The sequence below is a fragment of the Somniosus microcephalus genome, unplaced genomic scaffold, assembly GCF_052327205.1.
Source record: "Somniosus microcephalus isolate GS21.2 unplaced genomic scaffold, FLI_Smic_1.0 unresolved_chr3, whole genome shotgun sequence".
Lineage (NCBI taxonomy): Eukaryota > Metazoa > Chordata > Chondrichthyes > Squaliformes > Somniosidae > Somniosus > Somniosus microcephalus.
This window is the reverse complement of record NW_028225181.1, coordinates 44730964-44757206: the sequence shown is the minus strand read 5'-3', so window position 1 is coordinate 44757206 and position 26243 is coordinate 44730964. Positions and strand designations below refer to the sequence as shown.

General features: G+C 52.3%; 1 protein-coding gene across 1 annotated transcript in view; it reads right to left on the bottom strand.

The window, feature by feature from the left end:
* Window positions 1-26243, bottom strand: part of LOC147091393 (alpha-2-macroglobulin-like) — a 1124424-nt gene that overhangs the window by 628455 nt on the left and 469726 nt on the right. The gene's annotated exons all lie outside the window — the stretch shown is intronic.

Here is a 26243-nt window from a genome sequence, read left to right as displayed (position 1 = left end):
CCCTCCCCCAGTCGGTGTCTCTCTCTCTCTCTCCATCCCCCAGTGTGTGTCCCTCTCTCTTTCCCTCCCCCAGTCTGTGTGTCTCTCTCTCTCCATCCCCCAGTCTGTGTCTCTCTCTCTCTCTCCCTCCCCCAGTCTGTGTCTCTCTCTCTCTCTGCCTTCCCCAGTCTGTGTGTGTCTCTCTCTCTCCCTCCCCCAGTCTGTGTCCCTCTCTCTCTCCCCTCCCCCAGTCTGTGTGTGTCTCTCTCTCTCCCTCCCCCAGTCTGTGTGTCTCTCTCTCTCCATCCTCCATTCTGTGTGTGTCTCTCTCTCTCCCTCCCCCAGTCTGTGCATCTCTCTCCCTCCCTCCCCCAGTCTGTGTCCCTCTCTCTCTCTCACTCCCCCAGTCTGTGTCCCTCTCTCTCTCTCCCCCAGTCTGTGTGTCTCTCTCTCTCTCCCTCTCCCAGTCTGTGTCCCTCTCTCTCTCCCCCTCCCCAGTCTGTGTCCCCCTCTCTCTCTCCCTCCCCAGTCTGAGTCCCTCTCTCTCTCTCCCTCCCCAGTCTGTGTGTCTCTCTCTCTCTCTCCCCCAGTCTGTGTCCCTCTCTCTCTCTCTCTCCCCCAGTCTGTCTCTCTCTCTCTCTCTCTCCCCCAGTCTGTGTCTCTCTCTCTCTCTCCCTCCCCCAGTCTGTGTCCCTCTCTCTCTCTCTCTCCCCCAGTCTGTGTCCCCTCTCTCGCTCCCTCCGCAGTCTGTGTCCCTCTCTCCCTCTCCCTCCCCCAGTCTGTGTCCATCTCTCTCCCTCCCCCAGTCTGTGTGTCTCTCTCTCTCCCTCCCCCACTCTGTGTCTCTCAGTTCAGTTCAGTTCAGTTCAAATGCTTTATTGGCATGAAAGTTTACAGAGAACCATATTGCCAAAGCTTACATAGCAAAAAGGTACAGTTTTCCAACATTCTGTAGGTGTCAATCGATTTGACATTTGTTGGGTATATACAATATTACTTTTAAACAATATTAATTTTAAACAGTCTTTCTACTTCATTTGGTACGTTCAATATTAATTTTAAACAGTCTTACTTTTAAACAGTCCTCAGGTTGTGACATGTTGTTACATATTTAGCCCCAAGGTATGGTCTGTCTCCTTCTCCTAGGACTAATCTCAATTTTGACAGATCATCCAATTCCTTGAAATCTGGGGTTGTTTGGCTTAGCTTGTTGAATAATATGTTTCTTGATGTGTTGAATTTTTCGCATTTTAGGAGGAAATGCATTTCTCTCTCTCTCTCCCTCCCCCAGTCTGTGTCCCTCTCTCTCTCCCTCCCCCAGTCTGTGTCCCTCTCTCTTTCCCTCCCCCAGTCTATGTCCCTCTCTCTCTCTCTCCCCCAGTCTGTGTCTCTCTCTCTCTCCCTCCCCCAGTCTGTGTGTCTCTCTCTGTCCCTCCCCCAGTCTGTGTCTCTCTCTCTCACTCCCTCCCCCAGTCGGTGTCTCTCTCTCTCCCTCCCTCCCCCAGTCTGTGTCTCTCTCTCGCTCCCTCCTCCAGTCTGTGTCTCTCTCGCTCTCTCTCCACCAGTCTGTGTCCCTCTCTCTCTCTCCCTCCCCCAGTCGGTGTCTCTCTCTCTCTCTCTCCCCCAGTCTGTGTCTCTCTCTCTCTCCCCAGTCTGTGTCTCTCTCTCTCTCTCCCTCCCCCAGTCTGTGTCTCTCTCTCTCTCTCCCCCAGTCTGTGTCTCTCTCTCTTACTCCCTCCCCCAGTCTGTGTCTCTCTCTCTCTCACCCTCCCCCAGTCTGTGTCCCTCTCTCTCTCTCCCTTCCCAGTCTGTGTCCCTCTCTCTCTCTCCCCCAGTCTGTGTCCCTCTCTCTCTCTCCCTCCCCCAGTCTGTGTCTCTCTCTCTCTCTCCCTCCCCGAGTCTGTGTCTCTCTCTCTCTCACCCTCCCCCAGTCTGTGTGTCTCTCTCTCCCTCCCCCAGTGTGTGTCCCTCTCTCTTTCCCTCCCCCAGTCTGTGTGTCTCTCTCTCTCCATCCCCCAGTCTGTGTCTCTCTCTCTCTCTCCCTCCCCCAGTCTGTGTGTCTCTCTCTCTCTGCCTCCCCCAGTCTGTGTGTGTCTCTCTCTCTCCCTCCCCCAGTCTGTGTCCCTCTCTCTCTCCCTCCCCCAGTCTGTGTGTCTCTCTCTCTCTCCCTCCCCCAGTCTGTGTCTCTCTCTCTCTCTCCATCCCCCATTCTGTGTGTGTCTCTCTCTCTCCCTCCCCCAGTCTGTGCGTCTCTCTCCCTCCCTCCCCCAGTCTGTGTCCCTCTCTCTCTCTCACTCCCCCAGTCTGTGTCCCCTCTCTCTCTCTCCCCCAGTCTGTGTCTCTCTCTCTCTCTCCCTCTCCCAGTCTGTGTCCCTCTCTCTCTCCCCCTCCCCAGTCTGTGTCCCTCTCTCTCTCCCTCCCCAGTCTGTGTTCCTCTCTCTCTCTCCCTCCCCAGTCTGTCTCTCTCTCTCTCTCTCTCCCCCAGTCTGTGTCCCTCTCTCTCTCTCTCTCCCCCCGTCTGTCTCTCTCTCTCTCTCTCTCCCCCAGTCTGTGTGTCTCTCTCTCTCTCCCTCCCCCAGTCTGTGTCCCTCTCTCTCTCTCTCTCCCCCCAGTCTGTGTCCCTCTCTCCCTCCCTCCCCAGTCTGTGTCCCTCTCTCTCTCTCCCTCCCCCAGTCTGCGTCCATCTCTCTCTCTCCCCCAGTCTGTGTGTCTCTCTCTCTCCCTCCGCCACTCTGTGTGTCTCTCTCTCTCTCCCTCCCCCAGTCTGTGTCCCTCTCTCTCTCCCTCCCCCAGTCTGTGTCCCTCTCTCTTTCCCTCCCCCAGTCTGTGTCCATCTCTCTCTCTCTCCCCCAGTCTGTGTCTCTCTCTCTCTCCCTCACCCAGTCTGTGTCTCTCTCTCTCTCCCTCCCCCAGTCTGTGTCTCTCTCTCTCACTCCCTCCCCCAGTCGGTGTCTCTCTCTCTCCCTCCCTCCCCCAGTCTGTGTCTCTCTCTCGCTCCCTCCCCCAGTCTGTGTCTCTCTCGCTCTCTCTCCACCTGTCTGTGTCCCTCTCTCTCTCTCCCTCCCCAGTCTGTGTCTCTCTCTCTCTCTCTCTCCCCCAGTCTGTGTCTCTCTCTCTCTCCCCCAGTCTGTGTCTCTCTCTCTCCCTCCCCCAGTCTGTGTCTCTCTCTCTCTCTCCCCCAGTCTGTGTCTCTCTCTCTCGCCCTCCCCCAGTCTGTGTCTCACTCTCTCTCCCTCCCCTAGTCTGTGTCTCTCTCTCTTACTCCCTCCCCCAGTCTGTGTCTCTCTCTCTCTCACCCTCCCCCAGTCTGTGTCCCTCTCTCTCTCTCCCTCCCCCAGTCTGTGTCCCCTCTCTCTCTCTCCCCCAGTCTGTGTCCCTCTCTCTCTCTCCCTCCCCCAGTCTGTGTGTCTCTCTCTCTCTCTCTACCCCAGTCTGTGTCTCTCTCTCTCTCCCTCCCCAGTCTGTGTCTCTCTCTCTCTCTCCCCCAGTCTGTGTCTCACTCTCTCACTCCCTCCCCCAGTCTGTGTGTCTCTCTCTCCCTCCCTCCCCCAGTCTATGTCTCTCTCTCACTACCTCCCCTAGTCTGTGTCTCTCTCTCTTATTCCCTCCCCCAGTCTATGTCTCTCTCTCTCTCACCCTCCCCCAGTCTGTGTCCCTCTCTCTCTCTCCCTCCCCCAGTCTGTGTCAGTTCAGTTCAGTTCAGTTCAAATGCTTTATTGGCATGAAAGTTTACAGAGAACCATATTGCCAAAGCTTACATAGCAAAAAGGTACAGTTTTCCAACATTCTGTAGGTGTCAATCGATTTGACATTTGTTGGGTACATACAATATTACTTTTAAACGATATTAATTTTAAACAGTCTTTCTACTTCATTTGGAACGTTCAATATTAATTTTAAACAGTCTTACTTTTAAACAGTCCTCAGGTTGTGACATGTTGTTACATATTTGGCCCCAAGGTATGGTCTGTCTCCTTCTCCTAGGACTAATCTCAATTTTGACAGATCATCCAATTCCTTGAAATCTGGGGTTGTTTGGCTTAGCTTGTTGAATAATATGTTTCTTGATTTGTTGAATTTTTCGCATTTTAGGAGGAAATGCATTTCTGTTTCAACCTCGCCAGCCAGACATTGATTGCATATTCTATTCTCTCTAGGCTGCCAGGATTTCTTGTATCTGCCTTTTTCAATTTCCAGTTGGTGGTCGCTTAGTCTGTACCTGGTGAGGGTCTGTCTCTGTTTTGTGTCTCTGATGGTCGTGAGGTAGTCTGCCAGTTTATATTCTCTTTTTAGGGCCCGGTAACATTCTAATCTGCTTTGGCTTTCGGTTATTTTGTTCCAATGTTCCAGGTAGGTTTCTTTGCATTTTTTAATGATTTGGTTCACTCGGATTGGTGTTTGGACGGCTGTGTTGGTCTGGGGCTGGTCAGGGTCCGGCTGAGTACTTAGTTTCAGTAGCAGCTGACTCAGGGGACTCTTTTCTGGGTTTAGCTCTTGGGTCTGAAAGGCTTTGAAATGAAGGGTGTCTGGGGAGCTAGATTTGAGGTGATTTAGGAAGTTTAGTGCTCGTTTTTGGATGTTTATTATCAGTGGGTATCTGCCTAGTTCGGCTCTGCATGCATTTGTTGGCGTTTTTCTTTGGGTGCGAAGGATGCTTCGGCAGAATTCTGCATGTAGGGCCTGTCCCTCTCTCTCTCTCTCCCCCAGTCTGTGTCCCTCTCTCTCTCTCCCTCCCCCAGTCTGTGTGTCTCTCTCTCTCTCTCTACCCCAGTCTGTGTCTCTCTCTCTCTCCCTCCCCAGTCTGTGTCTCTCTCTCTCTCTCTCCCCCAGTCTGTGTCTGTCTCTCTCTCCCTCCCCCAGTCTGTGTCTCTCTCTCTCCCTCCCCCAGTCTGTGTCTCACTCTCTCTCTCCCCCAGTCTGTGTCCCTCTGTCTCTCTCTCTCCCCCAGTCTGTGTGTCTCTCTCGCTCTCCCTCCCCAGTCTATGTCGCTCTCTCTCTCTCTCTCCCCCAGTCTGTGTGTCTCTCTCTCTCTCTCTTTCCCCCAGTCTGTGTCCCTCTATCTCTCTCCCTCCCCCAGTCTGTGTCTCTCTCTCTCTCTCTCTCCCCAGTCTGTCTCTCTCTCTCTCTCTCTCCCCCAGTCTGTGTGTGTCTGTCTCTCTTCCTCCCCCAGTCTGTGTGTGTCTCTCTCTCTCTCTCCCCCAGTCTGTGTCCCTCTCTCTCTCCATCCCCCAGTCTGTGTCTCTCTCTCTCTCCCTCCCACAGTCTGTGTCTCTCTCTCTCTCTCCCTCCCCCAGTCCGTGTCCCTCTCTCTCTCTCCCTCCCCCAGTCTGTGTCCCTCTCTCTCTCTCTCTCCCCCAGTCTGTCTCTCTCTCTCTCCCTCCCAAAGTCTGTGTCCCTCTCTCTCTCCCTCCCCCAGTCTGTCTCTCTCTCTCTCTCCCTCCCCCAGTCTGTATCTCTCTCTTTCTCCCTCCCCCAGTCTGTGTCTCACTCTCTCTCTCCCCCAGTCTGTGTCCCTCTGTCTCTCTCTCTCCCCAGTCTGTGTCTCTCTCTCTCTCTCCCTCCCCAGTCTGTCTCGCTCTCTCTCTCTCTCTCCCCCAGTCTGTGTGTCTCTCTCTCTCTCTCTTTCCCCCAGTCTGTGTCCCTCTATCTCTCTCCCTCCCCCAGTCTGTCTCTCTCTCTCTCTCTCTCTCCCCAGTCTGTGTCTCTCTCTCTCTCTCTCCCCCAGTCTGTGTGTGCCTCTCTCTCTTCCTCCCCCAGTCTGTGTGTGTCTCTCTCTCTCTCTCCCCCAGTCTGTGTCCCTCTCTCTCTCCCGCCCCCAGTATGTGTCTCTCTCTCTCTCCCTCCCACAGTCTGTGTGTCTCTCTCTCTCTCCCTCCCCCAGTCCGTGTCCCTCTCTCTCTCTCCCTCCCCCAGTCTGTGTCCCTCTCTCTCTCTCTCTCCCCCAGTCTGTCTCTCTCTCTCTCCCTCCCCCAGTCTGTGTCCCTCTCTCTCTCCCTCCCCCAGTCTGTCTCTCTCTCTCTCTCCCTCCCCCAGTCTGTATCTCTCTCTTTCTCCCTCCCGCAGTCTGTGTCCCTCTCTCTCTCCCTCCCCCAGTCTGTGTGTCTCTCTCTCTCTCCCCCAGTCTGTGTTTCTCTCTCTCTCTCCCTCCCCCAGTCTGTGTGTCTCTCTCTCTCTCTCTCCCCCAGTCTGTGTCCCTCTCTCTCTCCCTCTCCCAGTCTGTGTCTCTCTCTCTCTCCCTCCCCCAGTCTGTGTCCCTCTCTCTCTCTCTCTCCCCCAGTCTGTGTCCCTCTCTCTCTCCCTCCCCCAGTCTGTGTCGCTCTCTCTCTCTCCCCCAGTCTGTGTCCCTCTCTCTCTCCCTCCCCCACTCTGTGTGTCTCTCTCTCTCCCTCCCCAGTCTGTGTCCCTCTCTCTCTCTCCCTCCCCCAGTCTGTGTGTATCTCTCTCTCTCCCTCCCCCAGTCTGTCTCTCTCTCTCTCTCCCTCCCCAGTCTGCGTCCCTCTCTCTCTCTCCCTCCCCCAGCCTGTGTGTCTCTCTCTCTCCCTCCCCCAGTCTGTGTCCCTCTCTCTCTCTCCCTCCCCCAGTCTGTGTCCCTCTCTCTCTCTCCCTCCCCCAGTCTGTGTGTCTCTCTCTCTCCCTCCCCCATTCTGTCTCTCTCTCTCTCTCCCTCTCCCAGTCTGTGTCCCTCTCTCTCTCTCCCTCCCCCAGTCTGTGTCTCTCTCTCTCTCCCTCTCCCAGTCTGTGTCTCTCTCTCTCTCCCTCCCCCAGTCTGTCCCTCTCTCTCTCTCCCTCTCCCAGTCTGTGTGTCTCTCTCTCTCTCCCCCATTCTGTGTGTCTCTCTCTCTCTCCCTCCCCCAGTCTGTGTCTCTCTATCTCTCTCCCTCCCCCAGTCTGTGTCTCTCTCTCACTCCCTCCCCAGTCTGTCTCTCTCTCTCTCTCTCCCTCCCCCAGTCTGTGTCTCTCTCCCTCTCTCCCTCCCCCAGTCTGTGTCCCTCTCTCTCTCTCCCTCCCCCAGTCTGTGTCTCTCTCTCTCTCCCTGCCCCAGTCTGTTTGTCTCTCTCTCTCTCTCCCCCAGTCTGTGTCCCTCTCTCTCTCTCTCCCTCCCCCAGTCTGTGTGTCTCTCTCTCCCTCTCCCAGTCTGTGTCTCTCTCTCCCTCTCCCAGTCTGTGTCTCTCTCTCTCTCCCTCCCCCAGTCTGTCCCTCTCTCTCTCTCCCTCTCCCTGTCTGTGTCTCTCTCTCTCTCTCCCCCAGTCTGTGTGTGTCTCTCTCTCTCTCTCTCCCAGTCTGTGTCTCTCTCTCTCTCTCCCTCCCCCAGTCTGTGTCTCTCTCTCACTCCCTCCCCAGTCTGTGTCTCTCTCTCTCTCTCCCTCCCCCAGTCTGTGTCTCTCTCTCTCTCTCCCTCCCCCAGTCTGTGTCCCTCTCTCTCTCTCCCTCCCCCAGTCTGTGTCTCTCTCTCTCTCCCTGACCCAGTCTGTGTCTCTCTCTCTCTCTCTCCCCCGTCTGTGTCCCTCTCTCTCTCTCTCCCTCCCCCAGTCTGTGTGTCTCTCTCTCAATTCAATTCAATTCAATTCAATTCAAATGCTTTATTGGCATGAAAGTTTACAGAGAACCATATTGCCAAAGCTTACATAGCAAAAAGGTACAGTTTTCCAACATTTTGTAGGTGTCAATCGATTTGACATTTGTTGGGTACATACAATATTACTTTTAAACAATATTAATTTTAAACAGTCTTTGTACTTCATTTGGTACGTTCAATATTAATTTTAAACAGTCTTAATTTTAAACAGTCCTCAGGTTGTGACATGTTGTTACATATTTGGCCCCAAGGTATGGTCTGTCTCCTTCTCCTAGGACTAATCTCAATTTTGACAGGTCAACCAATTACTTGAAATCTGGGGTTGTTTGGCTTAGCTTGTTGAATAATATGTTTCTTGATGTGTTGAATTTTTCGCATTTTAGGAGGAAATGCATTTCTGTTTCAACCTCGCCGGCCAGACATTGATCGCATATTCTATTCTCTCTAGGCTGCCAGGATTTCTTGTATCTGCCTTTTTCAATTTCCAGTTGGTGGTCGCTTAGTCTGTACCTGGTGAGGGTCTGTCTCTGTTTTGTGTCTCTGATGGTCGTGAGGTAGTCTGCCAGTTTATATTCTCTTTTTAGGGCCCGGTAACATTCTAATCTGCTTTGGCTTTCGGTTATTTTGTTCCAATGTTCCAGGTAGGTTTCTTTGCATTTTTTAATGATTTGGTTCACTCGGATTGGTGTTTGGGCGGCTGTGTTGGTCTGGGGCTGGTCAGGGTCCGGCTGAGTACTTAGTTTCAGTAGCAGCTGACTCAGGGGACTCTTTTCTGGGTTTAGCTCTTGGGTCTGAAAGGCTTTGAAATGAAGGGTGTCTGGGGAGCTGGATTTGAGGTGATTTAGGAAGTTTAGTGCTCGTTTTTGGATGTTTATTATCAGTGGGTATCTGCCTAGTTCGGCTCTGCATGCATTTGTTGGCGTTTTGCTTTGGGTGCGAAGGATGCTTCGGCAGAATTCTGCATGTAGGGCTTCTATTGTGTCTTTTTCCCATTTAGTGTAGCTTTGGTGATTTAGCGGGCCCCATACTTCACTACCATACAGTGCAATGGGCAGGATTATGCTGTCAAATACTTTGAGCCAGATTTTGATTGGGATTTGGATGTTGTAGAATTTTCTTTTTATTGCATATAGGGCTCTTCGTGCTTTTTATTTTAGAGCATTCACTGCTATGCTGAAGCTCCCTGATGCTGTAATAGTTAGACCAAGGTAGGTGTAGCTCATAGTGTGTCCTATAGTGGTATCACTGAGGGTAAACTGGTATTTGTTTTCCTGACATCTGGGCCTCTCTCTCTCTCCCCCAGTCTGTGACTCTCTCTCTCTCCCTCCCCCAGTCTGTGTGTCTCTCTCTCTCTCCCTCCACCCAGTCTGTGTGTCTCTCTCTCTCTCTCCCCCAGTCTGTGTGTCTCTCTCTCTCCCTCCCCCAGTCTGTGTCCCTCTCTCTCCCCCTCCCCCAGTCAGTGTCCCTCTCTCTCTCTCCCTCCCCAGTCTGTGTCCCTCTCTCTCTCTCCCTTGCCCAGTCTGTGTGTCTCTCTCTCTCTCCCTCCCCCAGTCTGTGTCCCTCTCTCTCTCCCTCTCCCAGTCTGTGTCTCTCTCTCTGTCCCTCCCCCAGTCTGTGTCCCTCCCTCTCTCTCCCTCCCCCAGTCTGTGTCCCTCTCTCTCTCTCCCTCCCCCAGTCTGTGTCTCTCTCTCTCTCTACCTCCCCCAGTCTGTGTCCCTCTCTCTCTCTCCCTCCCCCAATCTGTGCCCCTCTCTCTCTCTCCCTCCCCCAGTCTGTGTGTGTCTCTCTCTCTCCCTCCCCCAGTCTGTGTCTCTCTCTCTCTCCCTCCCCCAGTCTGTGTCCCTCTCTCTCTCTCCGTCCCCCAGTCTGTGTCCCTCTCTCTCTCTCTCCCTCCCCCAGTCTGTGTCCCTCTCTCTCTCCCTCCCCCAGTCTGTGTCTCTCTCTCTCTCTCTCCCCCAGTCTGTGTCCCTCTCTCTCTCTCCCTCCCACAGTCTGTGTCTCTCTCTCTCTCTCCCTCCCCCAGTCTGTGTGTCTCTCTCTCTCTCCCCCAGTCTGTGTCCCTCTCTCTCTCTCCCTCCCCCAGTCTGTGTCTCTCTCTCTCTCGCTCCCCCAGTCTGTGTGTCTCTCTCTCTCCCCCAGTCTGTGTCTCTCTCTCTCTCCCCCAGTCTGTGTCTCTCTCTCTCCCTCCCCAAGTCTGTGTCACTTTCTCTCTCCCTCCCCCAGTCTGTGTCCCTCTCTCTCTCTCCCCCAGTCTGTGTCCCTCTCTCTCTCTCTCTCCCCCAGTCTGTGTCCCTCTCTCTCTCTCCCTCCCCCAGTCCAATTCCAATTCCAATTCCAATTCAAATGCTTTATTGGCATGAACGTTTACAGAGAACCATATTGCCAAAGCTTACATAGCAAAAAGGTACAGTTTTCCAACATTCTGTAGGTGTAAATCGATTTGACATTTGTTGGGTACATACAATATTACTTTTAAACAATATTAATTTTAAACAGTCTTTGTACTTCATTTGGTACGTTCAATATTAATTTTAAACAGTCTTAATTTTAAACAGTCCTCAGGTTGTGACATGTTGTTACATATTTGGCCCCAAGGTATGGTCTGTCTCCTTCTCCTAGGACTAATCTCAATTTTGACAGGTCATCCAATTCCTTGAAATCTGGGGTTGTTTGGCTTAGCTTGTTGAATAATATGTTTCTTGATGTGTTGAATTTTTCGCATTTTAGGAGGAAATGCATCTCTGTTTCAACCTCGCCGGCCAGACATTGATCGCATATTCTATTCTCTCTAGGCTGCCAGGATTTCTTGTATCTGCCTTTTTCAATTTCCAGTTGGTGGTCGCTTAGTCTGTACCTGGTGAGGGTCTGTCTCTGTTTTGTGTCTCTGATGGTCGGGAGGTAGTCTGCCAGTTTATATTCTCTTTTTAGGGCCTGGTAACATTCTAATCTGCTTTGGCTTTCGGTTATTTTGTTCCAATGTTCCAGGTAGGTTTCTTTGCATTTTTTAATGATTTGGTTCACTCGGATTGGTGTTTGGACGGCTGTGTTGGTCTGGGGCTGGTCAGGGTCCGTCTGAGTACTTAGTTTCAGTAGCAGCTGACTCAGGGGACTCTTTTCTGGGTTTAGCTCTTGGGTCTGAAAGGCTTTGAAATGAAGGGTGTCTGGGGAGCTAGATTTGAGGTGATTTAGGAAGTTTAGTGCTCGTTTTTGGATGTTTATTATCAGTGGGTATCTGCCTAGTTCGGCTCTGCATGCATTTGTTGGCGTTTTTCTTTGGGTGCGAAGGATGCTTCGGCAGAATTCTGCATGTAGGGCTTCTATTGTGTGTTTTTCCCATTTAGTGTAGCTTTGGTGATTTAGCGGGCCCCATACTTCACTACCGTACAGTGCAATGGGCAGGATTATGCTGTCAAATATTTTGAGCCAGATTTTGATTGGGATTTGGATGTTGTAGAATTTTCTTTTTATTTCATATAGGGCTCTTCGTGCTTTTTCTTTTAGCGCATTCACTGCTATGCTGAAACTCCCTGATGCTGTAATAGTTAGACCAAGGTAGGTGTAGCTCATAGTGTGTCCTATAGTGGTATCACTGAGGGTAAACTGGTATTTGTTTTCCTGACATCTGGGCCTTTTTTGAAAAATCATGATGTTGGTTTTCTTTAGATTTACTGTTAGAGCCCAATTTTGGCAGTATTTGTCGAGTAGGTCTAGTTGTTGCTGTAATCCCTGTTCTGTGGGAGACAGCAGAACCAGGTCGTCCGCATAGAACAGGGATTTCACTTCTCCATCCAGGAGACGGAGACCTGGTGACTCGCTTTGCTCCAGCATGTCTGCTAATTCATTTATGTCTATGTTGAACAGGGTCGGGCTCAAATTGCAGCCCTGCCGGACGCCTCTTCTCTGGGTGAAGAAATCGGTGCGTTTGTCTCCAATTTTGACCCCGCATTTGTTTTTCGGATACATTGATTTAATAAGGTCATAGACTTTGCCCCCTATTCCACACTGAAGAAGTTTATAATAGAGCCCTTCGTGCCATATAGAGTCAAAGGCTTTCTTGAAGTCGATGAAACAGGCGAATATTTTCCCATTTTTTGTTTGGTGTATATGTTTTTCAATGAGGGTGTGAAGGGTATAGATATGGTCGGCGGTGCGGTGTTTTGGAAGAAAGCCTATTTGGTTTTTTCTGAGGATATTATGTTTGTTAAGAAAATCAAGTAATCTACTATTTAGAATACTGCAGAATAACTTCCCTAGACAACTGTTGACACAGATGCCGCGGTAGTTATTTGGGTCTGATTTGTTTCCACTTTTATATATGGGGGAGATTAGTCCTTGGCACCAGATATCGGGAAAACAGCCTGAACGTAATATGATGTTGAATAATTTGAGTACCGCACCCTGCATCTCCATATTGCTGAACTTGAGCATTTCATTTTTGATGTTGTCTGGGCCACAGGCTTTCTTTAGGTGGAGAGATTTTGTTTTTGTGGCCAGTTCTTTCCATGTGATTGGGGAGTCTAGAGGGTTTTGGTTGTCTTTAATTGTTGCTTCTAATGTGTGGAGTTTTTCTGTGACCTGATGTTGACTTGGGTTTGTTTTGTTTATTGGGATGTCTTTGTAGAGGTTTTCAAAATGTGTTCTCCAGATGTCGCCATCTTGGATTGGTAATGCTTGCAATTGTGTTGTACTCAGGTTATTCCACATTTCCCAGAATTGTTTTGGATTGGTGGAGTTTTCAATTTCTTCGAGTATTTTGTGGGTATAGTTTTGTGTTTTGTTCCTAATGGTGTGTTTATATCTTTTGAGGGTTTCATTGTATCTAGTACGTAGGTCCGGATTGTTTGGTTGGCGATGCTTTTGGTTTGATATTTTTCTCAGGTCTTTTCTGGCATTTTTGCATTCGTGGTCAAACCATTTCTTATTTTTATTTTGTCTTTTGTGACGCTTCCTCTTCTGTTTCACAAGGTCGGCTTTTACAGCTGCCTCATGGAAGATCATATTTATATCCTCTATGGCCATGTTTACACCATCTCTGGTGATCTCGTATGGGTTTTCTTTAAATTTTGATATTTTACTTGTGAGATCAGGTGACTTTAGTGCTGTGATGAATTTTTCTCCACTGTCTGGGGCCCATCTGTATGTCTGGTTTATTTTATGGAGCTTACTGGGTTCTTTTTTTGTGTCTGTAGTTTGGGCAGAAAATTTAAGGTACATATTTATTTGGTTATGGTCTGAGAGGGGGGATTGCTGCCTGACAGTGAATGAGTTGATATCGCAGGGGTCCAGGTCAGTGATTGTATAGTCCACCACACTAGACCCAAGAGTTGAGGAGTATGTGAGTCTCCCTAGGGAGTCCCCTCTGAACCTACCGTTAACTATGTACAGGCCTAAGGCTCGGCAGAGTTGCACTACCTCCCTACCGCTTTTATTTATTTCACAATCAAGGTTGTTCCGATTTGCGATGGCTGGTGTGACATCTAAAGGGGTCTGGCCAAACACATGGTTGTTTCCCTGTGGGTCTATGAAGTCAGGTTCACAACCGGTCCTTGCATTTAGGTCCCCACATATTATCACCTTTCCTTGGGCCTGGAAATGGCTGATTTCCATGTGGAGAGTATCAAATAACTCCTCTTCGAAATATGGCGATTCTATTGGAGGTATGTAGATCGCACATAAGTAAACATCTTTTTTTGCTATTCCTATATTTTTATCTAGTTTTAGCCATACGTGTGATTTTCCCTGTTTTACCGGTGAGATGTGTTTGTCCAGTTCTCCCCTATACCACACCAATATTCCCCTGGAGGTTCTGCCCTTGCGTGTTTTAGCGTTCTTTACTGAGGGCACAATGATTTCATGGTACATTGGAGGACAGTGGGTCGGCACGTCCTTTTGGCACCATGTTTCTGTTAACACAATTATATCAATGTCTTTTATAGCTTTTAGGAATTCAGGGTCTGTACTCTTCATCCCAAAAGTTGAGGAGCGGAGGCCCTGGATATTCCAGCAGCTTATGTGGAAAGAACGCATTTATATAGTTCAATAAAACGAAATAAAATGGACCTATTTTGTGGGATGAGTGTGGAAACATTATTTTCTATAATGCTAAATGATGATTTAGTATAAATTTCATGAGGCATGCACATATATCTATCTAATAATAGTAATAATACTGATAAGATAACAATAATGATAATGATAAATAACAATATTAATAATTTCTCCGGCTTTCTATCAGGCTGTTCAGCATCGTCATGATCTTTCTCAGTTCTTGGTCTACAGTCTGTGGTCTAGAGGGGGGTCTTGGGTCAGGTATAAAAGCACGGTTCTGTTGTTGGTTTTGTAATGGGGGGTGGGGGACATTGGTGGTCCTGTTTGGGCTCCCAATGGTAGAGGGGGTGGGAGGGCTGCGTCTTTTGGCAGTGTTTATGAGGTTTCTTGCAAAGACCCACATCCGCTGTTTGAGTAGATGTATTTCGTCATAGAGGTCCCTTGTGTTGATGTTTGGATGATGGGCCAGGGAGACGTTGGGGAGGACAGAACATCTCGTGTCGATCTCCCTGTTGGTGTTGTGGATTATATAGGCTGGGGTGTCCTTTCTGGGCAGTAGTGTGGAGATCACGATCCGCGCCTCGGGGAATTCCCTGCTGGCCTTTTCTGCCATCCTGCTCACCGCCCTAGCAGTGCCTTCCTGTAGGGTGCGTAGGTCGTTCGTGCCTGTGTGGATCACAATCCATTTGGGGCTTCCAAGGGATTCTTTGTTCAGGATCTTCATTGCTTGGTCTGTGTTGCTGCACCATTTTTTCAGGACTTGATGGTCTGGGAACAGCCTCTGGGGGTCCAGAAACTTTCCGTTGGAGACGGTCAGCAGGACCGCCTGAGGTGCTGGTTTTTCAGACTGGGTAACAGTAGCCTGGGTAGGACTCGCCTGGTGGCTGGTTGTTGGCTGGGTTTCTGGGATATGTTGTGTGGCAGGAGCGGGGTTTTGGGCTTTCGGTGTGTCCTCGTTTGGGGGGGTATCTGTCGGTTTTTGTGTTCCTGTTTGTGAGGACTGGGTAGCAGTAGTCTGGGCATGATTCGACTGAGGGCTGGTTGGAGCGGGGTTTGTGGCTTTCGTTGTGTCTTCGTGTGGGGTGGCATCCGGCGGGTTCTGTGTCCTTGTGTGTGTTGTTTTTGTGTCCTCAGGTTTTTGGACCTTAAGAGGTTTGTGTTGCCTGCTGAGCCTTTCTACGGTCTCCTTTGTTTTGTTTAGTTGAGTACGGAGTTCTTTGATCTCATTTCTTTGCTCCTCTATGGTCTTTGTCAGCTTGTGGATGGTGGACTCGTGTTCCGTTTTTAGCTGTTTGAATTCCTCCTTCAGATTCTTGGCCAGTGTTTCTCTGTATTCGTTGAAATCAAGTTCTAGTTTGGCCAGATTCTCTTTCATCATTTTGTTTTCGTTGAGAGGTGTGGGGGTGGGTGGAGATGGACAGGGAGGTGTTTTCCTCTGCTGGTCTCTGTTCTTCTTCCTCCACTTGGCTCTCATCATCCTCTGTTCGGCTCTCTTTTGCTTCCTGTCCATTGGTCCTCTTTGTGTCTGCCTTAGTTTTCAACTGGGGGAATTCCTTTTCGAAGGAGTCCAGATTTTCCACATTCCCCTGTATCATGATCTTTCTATTTTTGTTGTAGTAGCTTATGGTTAGCAGGGGGTCATCTTTATCTAGGTTTCCATCTTTACATATTTTCAGTCTGCCTCCACTGCCAATACCTTCACTGGAGACGTATGCGTAGTGTTTTTGTAAAGTCTCCTTCCAGGAGGTGACGTATTCGGTGTAGAATATGAGGTTGTTCTTCAGCTTAGTCCCTTTGTGTGTGGTATAGTCAACGTAGAGGATCTCTGGGTTATTTTTTAGTGTTGTGTTCTTGTATTTTTCCTTTGCTTTATTTTTTGTGCATTGCTCAGGATATATCATTTCCCTGCTCATTGTAGTCGTTTGTTTTTTGCCTCAGATAGATATCTTTTTTTTCTCTTTTTTGTGTCGTGTTCCACCTCAGCCCACTTTTAGGTCCAAAATTGGGAGTTTTTCAGGGGTTCATCTTTGATATAGCTGTTCTTAAAGGTTTATCTTTCTCTTTCTCTCACAGGCTCTTGGTTCGGGTAGTTTATCGTTTCTCTCGGGTTTCTATTCCTTTCCCTCACGGGTTTGTTGTTCTTTTTTCAGGTTTTTTTCGAACTAAATTTAAATAAAATTAAACTTTTTCCGGACTAACTTTAACTAAAATGAAACTTAGGTAGAATTAGGTAAAACTTATTTCTCCGGTTTTTTTTTTTCTCTTCCGACTCTCTCACTCGCTCTCCGGGTCTCGGACCCGCTCTCTCTCTCCGTGTTCCAAACTCGTCCACTCTCCGTGCCCCGGACTCATTCGCTTTCCGTGCTCTGGGCGGAACTCCTCGCATCGTCGTGTCAGTCTCAGGCCCCCGGGTTTTTTGACTCACCAGGCTGTTTTCTGCCCTGGTCTCCCGGTCTCCGTTCCCGCGGTCTCTGGGCCTCGCGTTCTCGGGTTCACCCTCCCCAGGCCTTTTACTCGTTTTCCCGGTTCGGGCCGCTCCTCCTGTTCTCCGACCTCGCGGTCTAGGGTTCACCCTCCCCAGGCCTCTTACTCGTTTTCCCGGTTCGGGCCGCTCCTCCCGTTCTCCGACCTCGCGGTCTCGGGTTCACCCTCCCCAGGCCTCTTACTCGTTTTCCCGGTTCGGACCGCTCCTCCCGTTCTCCGACCTCGCGGTCTCGGGTTCGCCCTCCCCAGGCCTCTTACTCGTTTTCCCGGTTCGGGCCGCTCCTCCCGGTCTCCGATCCCGCGGTCTCTGGGCCTCGCGTTCTCGGGTTCACCCTCCCCAGACCTCTTATTTACTGTCCTGGTTCGGGCTGCTCCTCCCGGTCTCCAGTCTCAGGCCTCTGTTTCTCTCTCTCTCTCCAGCTTTTTCTCTCCAGCTGGTGTTTCCTCTCCTCTCTCTCTCTCACGCTCTCTCGCTCTGTCTCTCTCTCTCTAGGTGCAGTTACCTCTCTTTGCTTCTTTTCTCCTTTCAGCCGTTTCCCTTCATTCAAATTTCGCGCTCTCAGCTCCCAACACTCTCTGTCCCCGGGTTCTCCCTCCTTCTGCCTGTCTGTGTGCCTCTGTCTCTCTCACACTCCCAATCTCTCTCTCTCACACTCCCAATCTCTCTCTCTCTCACTCCCAATCTCTCTCTCTCTCTCTCTCCCCCAGTCTGTGTGTGTCTCTCTCTCTCCCTCCCCCAGTCTGTCTCTCTCTCTCTCTCCCTCCCCCAGTCTGTGTGTCTCTCTCTCTCTCCCTCCCCAATCTGTGTCTCTCTTTCTCTCTCCCTCCCCCAGTCTGTGTCTCTCTCTCTCTCTCCCTCCCCCAGTCTGTGTCTCTCTCTCTCCCCCAGTCTGTGTGTGTCTCTCTCTCTCCCCCAGTCTGTGTCTCTCTCTTTCCCTCCCCCAGTCTGTGTCTCTCTCACTCTCTCCCCCAGTCTGTGTCCCTCTCTCTCTCTCTCTCCCCCAGTCTGTGTCGCTCTCTCTCTCCCTCCCCCAGTCTGTGTCCCTTTATCTCTCTCTCCCCCAGTCTGTGTCCCTCTCTCTCTCTCCCTCCCCCAGTCTGTGTCCCACTCTCTCTCTCTCTCCCCCAGTCTGTGTCCCTCTCTCTCTCTCCCTCCCCCAGTCTGTGTCTCTCTCTCTCTCTCCCTCCCCCAGTCTGTCTCTCTCTCTCTCCCTCCCCCAGTCTGTGCCTCTCTCTCTCTCTCTTTCCCCCAGTCTGTGTCTCTCTCTTTCCCTCCCCCAGTCTGTGTCTCTCTCACTCTCTCTCCCAGTCTGTGTCCCTCTCTCTCTCTCTCTCCCCCAGTCTGTGTCGCTCTCTCTCTCGCTCCCCCAGTCTGTGTCCCTTTATCTCTCTCTCCCCCAGTCTGTGTCCCTCTCTCTCTCTCCCTCCCCCAGTCTGTGTCCCACTCTCTCTCTCTCTCCCCCAGTCTGTGTCCCTCTCTCTCTCTCCCTCCCCCAGTCTGTGTCTCTCTCTCTCCCTCCCCCAGTCTGTCTCTCTCTCTCTCCCTCCCCCAGTCTGTGCCTCTCTCTCTCTCTCTTTCCCCCAGTCTGTGTCACTCTCTCTCTCTCCCTCCCCCAGTCTGTCTCTCTCTCTCTCCCTCCCTCCCCCAGTCTGTGTGTCTCTCTCTCTCTCCCTCCCCCAGTCTGTGTCTCTCTCTCTCCCTCCCCCAGTCTGTGTCCCTCTCTCTCTCGCTCCCCCAGTCTGTGTCTCTCTCTCTCTCGCTCCCCCAGTCTGTGTGTCTCTCTCTCTCCCCCAGTCTTTGTCTCTCTCTCTCTCTCTCCCCCAGTCTGTGTCTCTCTCTCTCCCTCCCCCAGTCTGTGTCCCTCTCTCTCTCCCTCCCCCAGTCTGTGTCCCTCTCTCTCTCTCCCTCCCCCAGTCTGTGTGTCTCTCTCTCTCCCTCCCCCAGTCTGTCTCTCTCTCTCTCTCTCCCCCAGTCTGTGTCCCTCTCTCTCTCTCCCTCCCCCAGTTTGTGTGTCTCTCTCTCTCGCTCCCCCAGTCTGTGTGTCTCTCTCTCTCCCCCAATCTGTGTCTCTCTCTCTCTCCCCCCAGTCTGTGTCTCTCTCTCTCCCTCCCCCAGTCTGTGTCCCTTTCTCTCTCCCTCCCCAGTCTGTGTCCCTCTCTCTCTCTCTCCCCCAGTCTGTGTCCCTCTCTCTCTCCCCCAGTCTGTGTCCCTCTCTCTCTCTCCCTCCCCAGTCTGTGTCTCTCTCTCTCTCTCCCCAGTCTGTGTCTCTCTCTCTCTCCCTCCCCCAGTCTGTGTGTCTCTCTCTCTCTCCCTCCCCCAGTCTGTGTCCCTCTCTCTCTCTCCCTCCCCCAGTCTGTGTCTCTCTCTCCCTCCCCCAGTCTGTCTCTCTCTCTCTCTCTCTCCCCCAGTCTGTGTGTCTCTCTCTCTCCCTCCCCCAGTCTGTGTCCCTCTCTCTCTCTCTCCCCCAGTCTGTGTCACTCTCTCTCTCTCCCTCCCCCAGTCTGTGTCCCTCTCTCTCTCTTCCTCCCCCAGTCTGTGTCCCTCTCTCTCTCCCTCCACCAGTCTGTGTCCCTCTCTCTCTCTCCCTCCTCCAGTCTGTGTCCCTCTCTCTCTCGCCCTCCCCCAGTCTGTGTCCCTCTCTCTCTCTCCCTCCCCCAGTCTGTGTCCCTATCTCTCTCTCTCTCCCTCCCCCAGTCTGTGTCCCTCTCTCTCTCTCTCTCCCCCAGTCTGTCTCTCTCTCTCTCTCCCTCCCCCAGTCTGTGTCCCTCTCTCTCTCTCTCCCCCAGTCTGTGTCCCCCTCTCTCTCTCCCTCCCCAGTCTGTGTCTCTCTCTCTCTCCCCCAGTCTGTGTCTCTCTCGCTCTCTCCCTCCCCCAGTCTGTCTCTCTCTCTCTCTCCCTCCCCCAGTCTGTGCCTCTCTCTCTCTCTCCCTCCCCAATCTGTGTCTCTCTTTCTCTCTCCCTCCCCAGTCGGTGTCTCTCTCTCTCTCTCTCTCTCCCCCAGTCTGTGTCTCTCTCTCTCTCTCCCTCCCCCAGTCTGTGTGTCTCTCTCTCTCTCCCTCCCCCAGTCTGTGTCTCTCTCTCTCTCTCCCTCCCCCAGTCTGTGTCTCTCTCTCTCCCCCAGTCTGTGTCTCTCTCTCGCTCTCTCCCCCAGTCTGCGTATCTCTCTCTCCCTCCCCCAGTCTGTGTCTCTCTCTCTCTCTCCCCCAGTCTGTGTCCCTCTCTCTCTCTCTCTCCCCCAGTCTGTGTCCCTCTCTCTCTCTCCCTCCCCCAGTCTGTGTCCATCTCTCTCTCTCTCCCCCAGTCTGTGTCCTTCTCTCTCTCTCCCTCCCCCAGTCTGTGTCCCTCTCTCTCTCTCTCTCCCCCAGTCTGTGTCCCTCTCTCTCTCTCCCTCCCCAGTCTGTGTCTCTCTTTCTCTCTCCCTCCCCCAGTCTGTCTATCTCTCTCTCGCCCTCCCCCAGTCTATGTCTCTCTCTCTCTCTCTCTCCCCCAGTCTGTGTCCCTCTCTCTCTCTCCCTCCCCCAGTCTGTCTCTCTCTCTCTCTCTCCCTCCCCCAGTCTGTGTGTCTCTCTCTCTCTCCCTCCCGCAGTCTGTGTCCCTCTCTCTCTCCCTCCCCCAGTCTGTGTCCCTCTCTCTCTGACCCTCTCCCAGTCTGTGTCTCTCTCTCTCCCTCCCCCAGTCTGTGTCTCTCTCTCTCTCTCTCCCCCAGTCTGTGTCCCTCTCTCTCTCTCCCTCCCCCAGTCTGTGTCTCTCTCTCTCTCGCTCCCACAGTCTGTGTCTCTTTCTCTCTCCCCCAGCCTGTGTCTCTCTCTCTCCCTCCCCCAGTCTGTGTCCCTCTCTCTCTCGCTCACCCAGTCTGTGTCTCTCTCACTCTCGCTCCCCCAGTCTGTGTGACACTCTCTCTCTCCCTCCCCCAGTCTGTGTCTCTCTCTCTCTCTCCCTCCCCCAGTCTGTGTCTCTCTCTCTCTCTCCCTCCCCCAGTCTGTGTGTCTCTCTCTCTCTCTCCCCCAGTCTGTGTCCCTCTCTCTCTCTCCCTCCCCCAGTCTGTGTCTCTCTCTCTCTCGCTCCCCCAGTCTGTGTGTCTCTCTCTCTCCCCCAGTCTGTGTCTCTCTCTCTCTCCCACCAGTCTGTGTCTCTCTCTCTCCCTCCCCCAGTCTGTGTCCCTTTCTCTCTCCCTCCCCAGTCTGTGTCCCTCTCTCTCTCTCTCCCCCAGTCTGTGTCCCTCTCTCTCTCTCTCTCCCCCAGTCTGTGTCCCTCTCTCTCTCTCCCTCCCCCAGTCTGTGTCTCTCTCTCTCTCTCCCCCAGTCTGTGTCTCTCTCTCTCTCCCTCCCCCAGTCTGTGTCGCTCTCTCTCTCTCTCCCACAGTCTGTGTCCCTCTCTCTCTCTCCCTCCCCCAGTCTGTGTGTGTCTCTCTCCCTCCCCCAGTCTGTGTCTCTCTCTCTCTCTCTCCCCCAGTCTGTGTCTCTCTCTCTCTCCCTTCCCCAGTCTGTGTCCCTCTCTCTCTCTCCCCCCAGTCTGTGTCTCTCTCTCTCCCTCCCCCAGTCTGTGTCCCTTTCTCTCTCCCTCCCCCAGTCTGTGTCCCTCTCTCTCTCTCTCCCCCAGTCTGTGTCCCTCTCTCTCTCTCTCTCCCCCAGTCTGTGTCCCTCTCTCTCTCTCCCTCCCCCAGTCTGTGTCTCTCTTTCTCTCTCTCTCTCCCAGTCTGTGTCTCTCTCTCTCCCTCCCCCAGTCTGTGTCCCTCTCTCTCTCTCTCCCCCAGTCTGTGTCCCTCTCTCTCTCTCCCTCCCCCAGTCTGTGTCCCTCTCTCTCTCTCCCTCCCCCAGTCTGTGTGTCTCTCTCTCCCTCCCCCAGTCTGTTTCTCTCTCTCTCTCCATCACCCAGTCTGTGTCTCTCTATCTCTCCCTCCCCCAGTCTGTGTCCCTCTCTCTCTCCCTCCCCCAGTCTGTGTCCCTCTCTCTCTCTCTCTCCCCCAGTCTGTGTCCCTCTCTCTCTCCCTCCCCCAGTCTGTGTCTCTCTCTCTCTCTCCCTCCCCCAGTCTGTGTCTCTCTCTCTCCCTCCCCCAGTCAGTGTCTCTCTCTCCCTCCCTCCCTCCCCCAGTCTGTGTCCCTCTCTCTCTCCCTCCCCCAGTCTGTGTCCCTGTCTCTCTCTCTCCCCCCAGTCTGTGTCCATCTCTCTCTCTCCCTGCCCCAGTCTGTGTCCCGCTCTCTCTCTCCCTCCCCCAGTCTGTGTCCCACTCTCTCTCCCTCCCCCAGTCTGTGTCACTCTCTCTCTCTCCCTCCCCCAGTCTGTGTCCCCCTCTCTCTCTCCCTCCCCCAGTCTGTGTCCCTCTCTCTCTCTCCCTCCCCCAGTCTGTGTCCCTCGCTCTCTCTCTCTCCCCCCAGTCTGTGTCCCTCACTCTCTCCCTCCCCCAGTCTGTGTCTCTCTGTCTCTCTCCCTCCCCCAGTCTGTGTGTCTCTCCCTCTCCCTCCCCCAGTCTGTGTCCCTCTCTCTCTCTCCCTCATCCAGTCTGTGTCCCTCTCTCTCTCTCCCTCCCCCAGTCTGTGTCCCTCTCTCTCTCTCTCTCCCCAGTCTGTGTCTCTCTGTCTCTCTCCCTCCCCCAGTCTGTGTGTCTCTCTCTCTCCCTCCCCCAGCCTGTGTCTCTCTCAATTCACAGTTCACAATTGAAACCGCTTTATTGGCATGATAAGTTACATCTTATGTTGCCAAAGCATCAAAATACATTTATGGTTTAGCACATAAACGCAGTTCTATTCATACAGTGTATAAACAGGTATATCCCTGAGTGTATAAATATACATTCGCATTGTTTATATATATTCTTTTCTTAGTTTACTGGTTGTCCCTCTGTTCATGGCAAGCTGTAACATAGTGTGCCGCCAGTGTTATACAGCTTCTCTCCTCTCCCAGTAGGAATGGGAGTTTTTGGTTGTCATTCAGATTTCTGAAATCCGGGCATTTTTGTGAGAATTTTTGGTAGAAATTCTCCCTGATGCCCTGATATTTTCCACAAGCTGTGAGGAAGTGCATCTCTGTCTCCACCACTCCCTGACTGCAGTGAGAGCATATCCTGTCCTCTCTTGGCAGCCTGGTCTGCCTGTGTCTGCCTTTTTCGATCGCTAGGCTATGTTCGCTAAGTCTGTACCTTGTCAAGGTTCTTCTCAGTTTGTTATCCTTTACCATGGTCAGCTAATCAGCTATGTTGTATTGTCTGTTTAGGGCCAAGTAGCAATTGAGTTTGCTTTGGGTTTTTGTTGTTTCTGCCCAATATGTCAGATATTTTTCCTTTTGCTTAGCGACGATTGTGTTGGGTCGAATTCTTTGTGTTACCCTGTCACTGTCCTGGGGCTGGTTATTGTTAGTATTGTTAGTAGTTACTTCACTGAGTTCCAGGACTAGTTGACTGAGGGTATTCTTCTTTATCGTCAGCTCTTGGCATTTCAGGGCGTCGTAGTGATAGCATTGGGGATTGCTCATTTGTAGGTGATTCCAAAATTTGGTGGCTCTTTTTTGGATAGTGATTATTAATGGATATTGGCCTAGTTCCGGCCTGCATGCATTGTTTACTGTTTTCCTTTGAGTCCGGAGGATACTTTTACAGAATTCTGCATGTAGGATCTCAATTGGGTGTTTGTCCCATTTTGCAAATTCTTGTTGAGTTAGCGGTCCCCATACCTCACTGCCATAGAGTGCAATTGGTTCAATTACTGATTTGAAAATTTTGAGCCAAATGCTAATTGGGATTTCTATTTGGATTGATTTTTTGATGGCATAGAAAGCCCTTCTTGCTTTCTCTTTCAGTTCATTCACAGCCAGTTTGAAGTTTCCCGTAGAACTGATTTTTAAGCCCAAGTATGTGTAGTTAGTGGTTTGTTCAATTTTGGTTGTTCCTACTGTGAAATTTATTTTGGGTCCCTGATGTTTGGATCTTTGCTGGAACACAAGGACTTTGGTTTTTTGGGGATTTATTGTCAGGGCCCAAGTCTGGCAGTACGACTCCAGCAGGTCCAGGTTTTGCTGTAGCCCCTCTTTAGTAGGTGACAGCAGAACCAGGTCGTCTGCATAGAGGAGGAATTTAACCTTGGATTGATATAGGGTGAGGCCGGGTGCTGTAGATTGTTCAAGTAGTTTTGCCAATCCATTTATGCAAATATTAAAGAGTGTCGGTGAGATTGGCGAGCCCTGCATCACCCCCCGCCCCTGTGGGAAGTATTTTGTTTGTTTGTCTCCAATTTTAACTGCACATTTGTTGTTTGTATACATTGATTTAATTACATCATATGTTTTCCCACTGACCCCACTTTCGATAAGTTTCAGGAATAAACCGTCATGCCAGATGGAGTCTCTCTCTCTCCCTCCCCCAGTCTGTGTCCCTCTCTCTCTCCCTCCCCCATTCTGTGTCCCTCTCTCTCTCCCCCAGTCTGTATCCCTCTCTCTCTCTCCCTCCCCCAGTCTGTGTCCCTCTCTCTCTCTCTCTCTCCCCCAGTCTGTGTCCCTCTCTCTCTCCCTCCCCCAGTCTGTGTCCCTCTCTCTCTCTCCCTCCCCCAGTCTGTGTCCCTCTCTCTCTCCCTCCCCCAGTCTGTGTCTCTCTCTCTCTCGCTCCCCCAGTCTGTGTGTCTCTCTCTCTCCCCCAGTCTGTGTCTCTCTCTCTCTCCCACCAGTCTGTGTCTCTCTCTCTCCCTCCCCCAGTCTGTGTCCCTTTCTCTCTCCCTCCCCCAGTCTGTGTCCCTCTCTCTCTCTCTCCCCCAGTCTGTGTCCCTCTCTCTCTCTCCCTCCCCCAGTCTGTGTCTCTCTCTCTCTCTCTCCCAGTCTGTGTCTCTCTCTCTCTCCCTCCCCCAGTCTATGTTTCTCTCTCTCTCTCCCTCCCCAGTCTGTGTCCCTCTCTCTCTCTCCCTCCCCCAGTCTGTGTGTCTCTCTCTCTCTCTCCCCCAGTCTGTGTGTCTCTCTCTCTCCCTCCCCCAGTCTGTGTCCCTCTCTCTCTCTCTCCACCAGTCTGTGTCCCTCTCTCTCTCTCTCCCCCAGTCAGTGTCTCTCTCTCCCTCTCTCCCTCCCCCAGTCTGTGTCCCTCTCTCTCTCCCTCCCCAGTCTGTGTCCCTCGCTCTCTCTCTCCCCCAGTCTGTGTCCCTCTCTCTCTCTCCCTCCCCCAGTCTGTGTCCCTCTCTCTCTCTCCCTCCCCCAGTCTGTGTCCCTCTCTCTCTCCCTCCCCCAGTCTGTGTCCCTCTCTCTCTCTCCCTCCCCCAGTCTGTGTCCCTCTCTCTCTCTCCCTCCCCCAGTCTGTGTCCCGCTCTCTCTCTCCCTCCCCCAGTCTGTGTCCCTCTCTCTATCTCTCTCCCCCAGTCTGTGTCCCTCTCTCTCTCCCTCCCCCAGTCTGTGTATCTCTCCCTCTTCCTCCCCCAGTCTGTGTCCCTCTCTCTCTCTCCCTCATCCAGTCTGTGTCCCTCTCTCTCTCTCCCTCCCCCTGTCTGTGTCCCTCTCTCTCTCTCTCCCCAGTCTGTGTCTCTCTCTCTCGCTCCCTCCCCCAGTCTGTGTGTCTCTCCCTCTCCCTCCCCCAGTCTGTGTCTCTCTCTCTCTCCCTCCCCCAGTCTGTGTCCCTCTCTCTCTCCCCCAGTCTGTGTCCCTCTCTCTCTCCCTCCCCCAGTCTGTGTCCCTCTCTCTCTCCCCCAGTCTGTGTCCCTCTCTCTCTCTCCCTCCCCCAGTCTGTGTGTGTCTCTCTCTCTCCCTCCCCCAGTCTGTGTCCCTCTCTCTCTCCCTCCCCCAGTCTGTGTGTCTCTCTCTCTCCCTCCCCCAGTCTGTGTCTCTCTCTCTCTCTCCCCCAGTCTGTGTCCCTCTTTCTCTCTCTCCCCCAGCCTGTGTCCCTCTCTCTCTCTCTCCCCCAGTCTGTGTCTCTCTCTCTCTCTCCCCCAGTCTGTGTCCCTCTCTCTCTCTCCCCCCCAGTCTGTGTCCCTCTCTCTCTCTCCCTCCCCCAGTCTGTGTCCTCTCTCTCTCTCCCTCCCCCAGTCTGTGTCCCTCTCTCTCTCTCCCTCCCCCAGTCTGTGTCCCTCTCTCTCTCTCTCTCCCCCAGTCTGTCTCTCTCTCTCTCTCCCTCCCCCAGTCTGTCTCCCACTCTCTCTCTCTCTCCCCCAGTCTGTCTCTCTCTCTCTCTCTCCCTCCCCCAATCTATGTCCCCCTCTCCCTCTCTCCCCCAGTCTGTCTCTCTCTCTCTGCATCCCCCAGTCTCTGTCCCCCTCTCTCACTCCCTCCCCAGTCTGTGTCCCTCCTCTCTCTCCCTCCCCCAGTCTGTGTCCCTCTCTCTCTCTCTCCCTCCCCCAGCCTGTGGCTCTCTCTCTCTCCCTCCCCCAGTCTGTGTGTCTCTCTCTCTCCCTCCCCCAGTCTGTGTCCCTCTCTCTCTCTCTCCCCCAGTTTGTGTCCCTCTATCTCTCTCTCCCCAGTCTGTGTCCCTCTCTCTCTCTCTCTCCCCCAGTCTGTGTCCCTCTCTCTCTCTCCCTCCCCCAGTCTGTGTCTCTCTCTCTCTCACTCCCCCAGTCTGTGTGTGTCTCTTTCTCTCTCCCCCAGTCTGTGTGTGTGTCTCTCTCTCCCTCCCCCAGTCTGTGTCCCTCTCCCTCTCTCTCTCCCCAGTCTGTCTCTCTCTCTCTCTCCCTCCCCCAGTCTGTGTCCCTCCCTCTCTCTCCCCCAGTCTGTCTCTGTCTCTCTCTCCCTCCCCCAGTCTATGTCCCTCTCTCTCTCTCCCCAGTCTGTCTCTCTCTCTCTCCCTCCCCCAGTCTGTGTCCCTCTCTCTCTCTCCCTCCCCCAGTCTGTGTCCCTCTCTCTCTCCCTCCCCAGTCTGTGTCTCTCTCTCTCTCTCCCTCCCCCAGCCTGTGTCTCTCTCTCTCTCCCTCCCCCAGTCTGTGTGTCTCTCCCTCTCCCTCCCCAGTCTGTTTCCATCTCTCTCTCTCTCCCCCAGTCTGTGTCCCTCTCTCTCTCTCTCTCCCCCAGTCTGTGTCCCTCTCTCAATTCAATTCAATTCAATTCAATTCAAATGCTTTATTGGCATGAAAGTTTACAGAGAACCATATTGCCAAAGCTTACATAGCAAAAAGGTACAGTTTTCCAACATTCTGTAGGTGTCAATCGATTTGACATTTGTTGGGTACATACAATATTACTTTTAACAATATTAATTTTAAG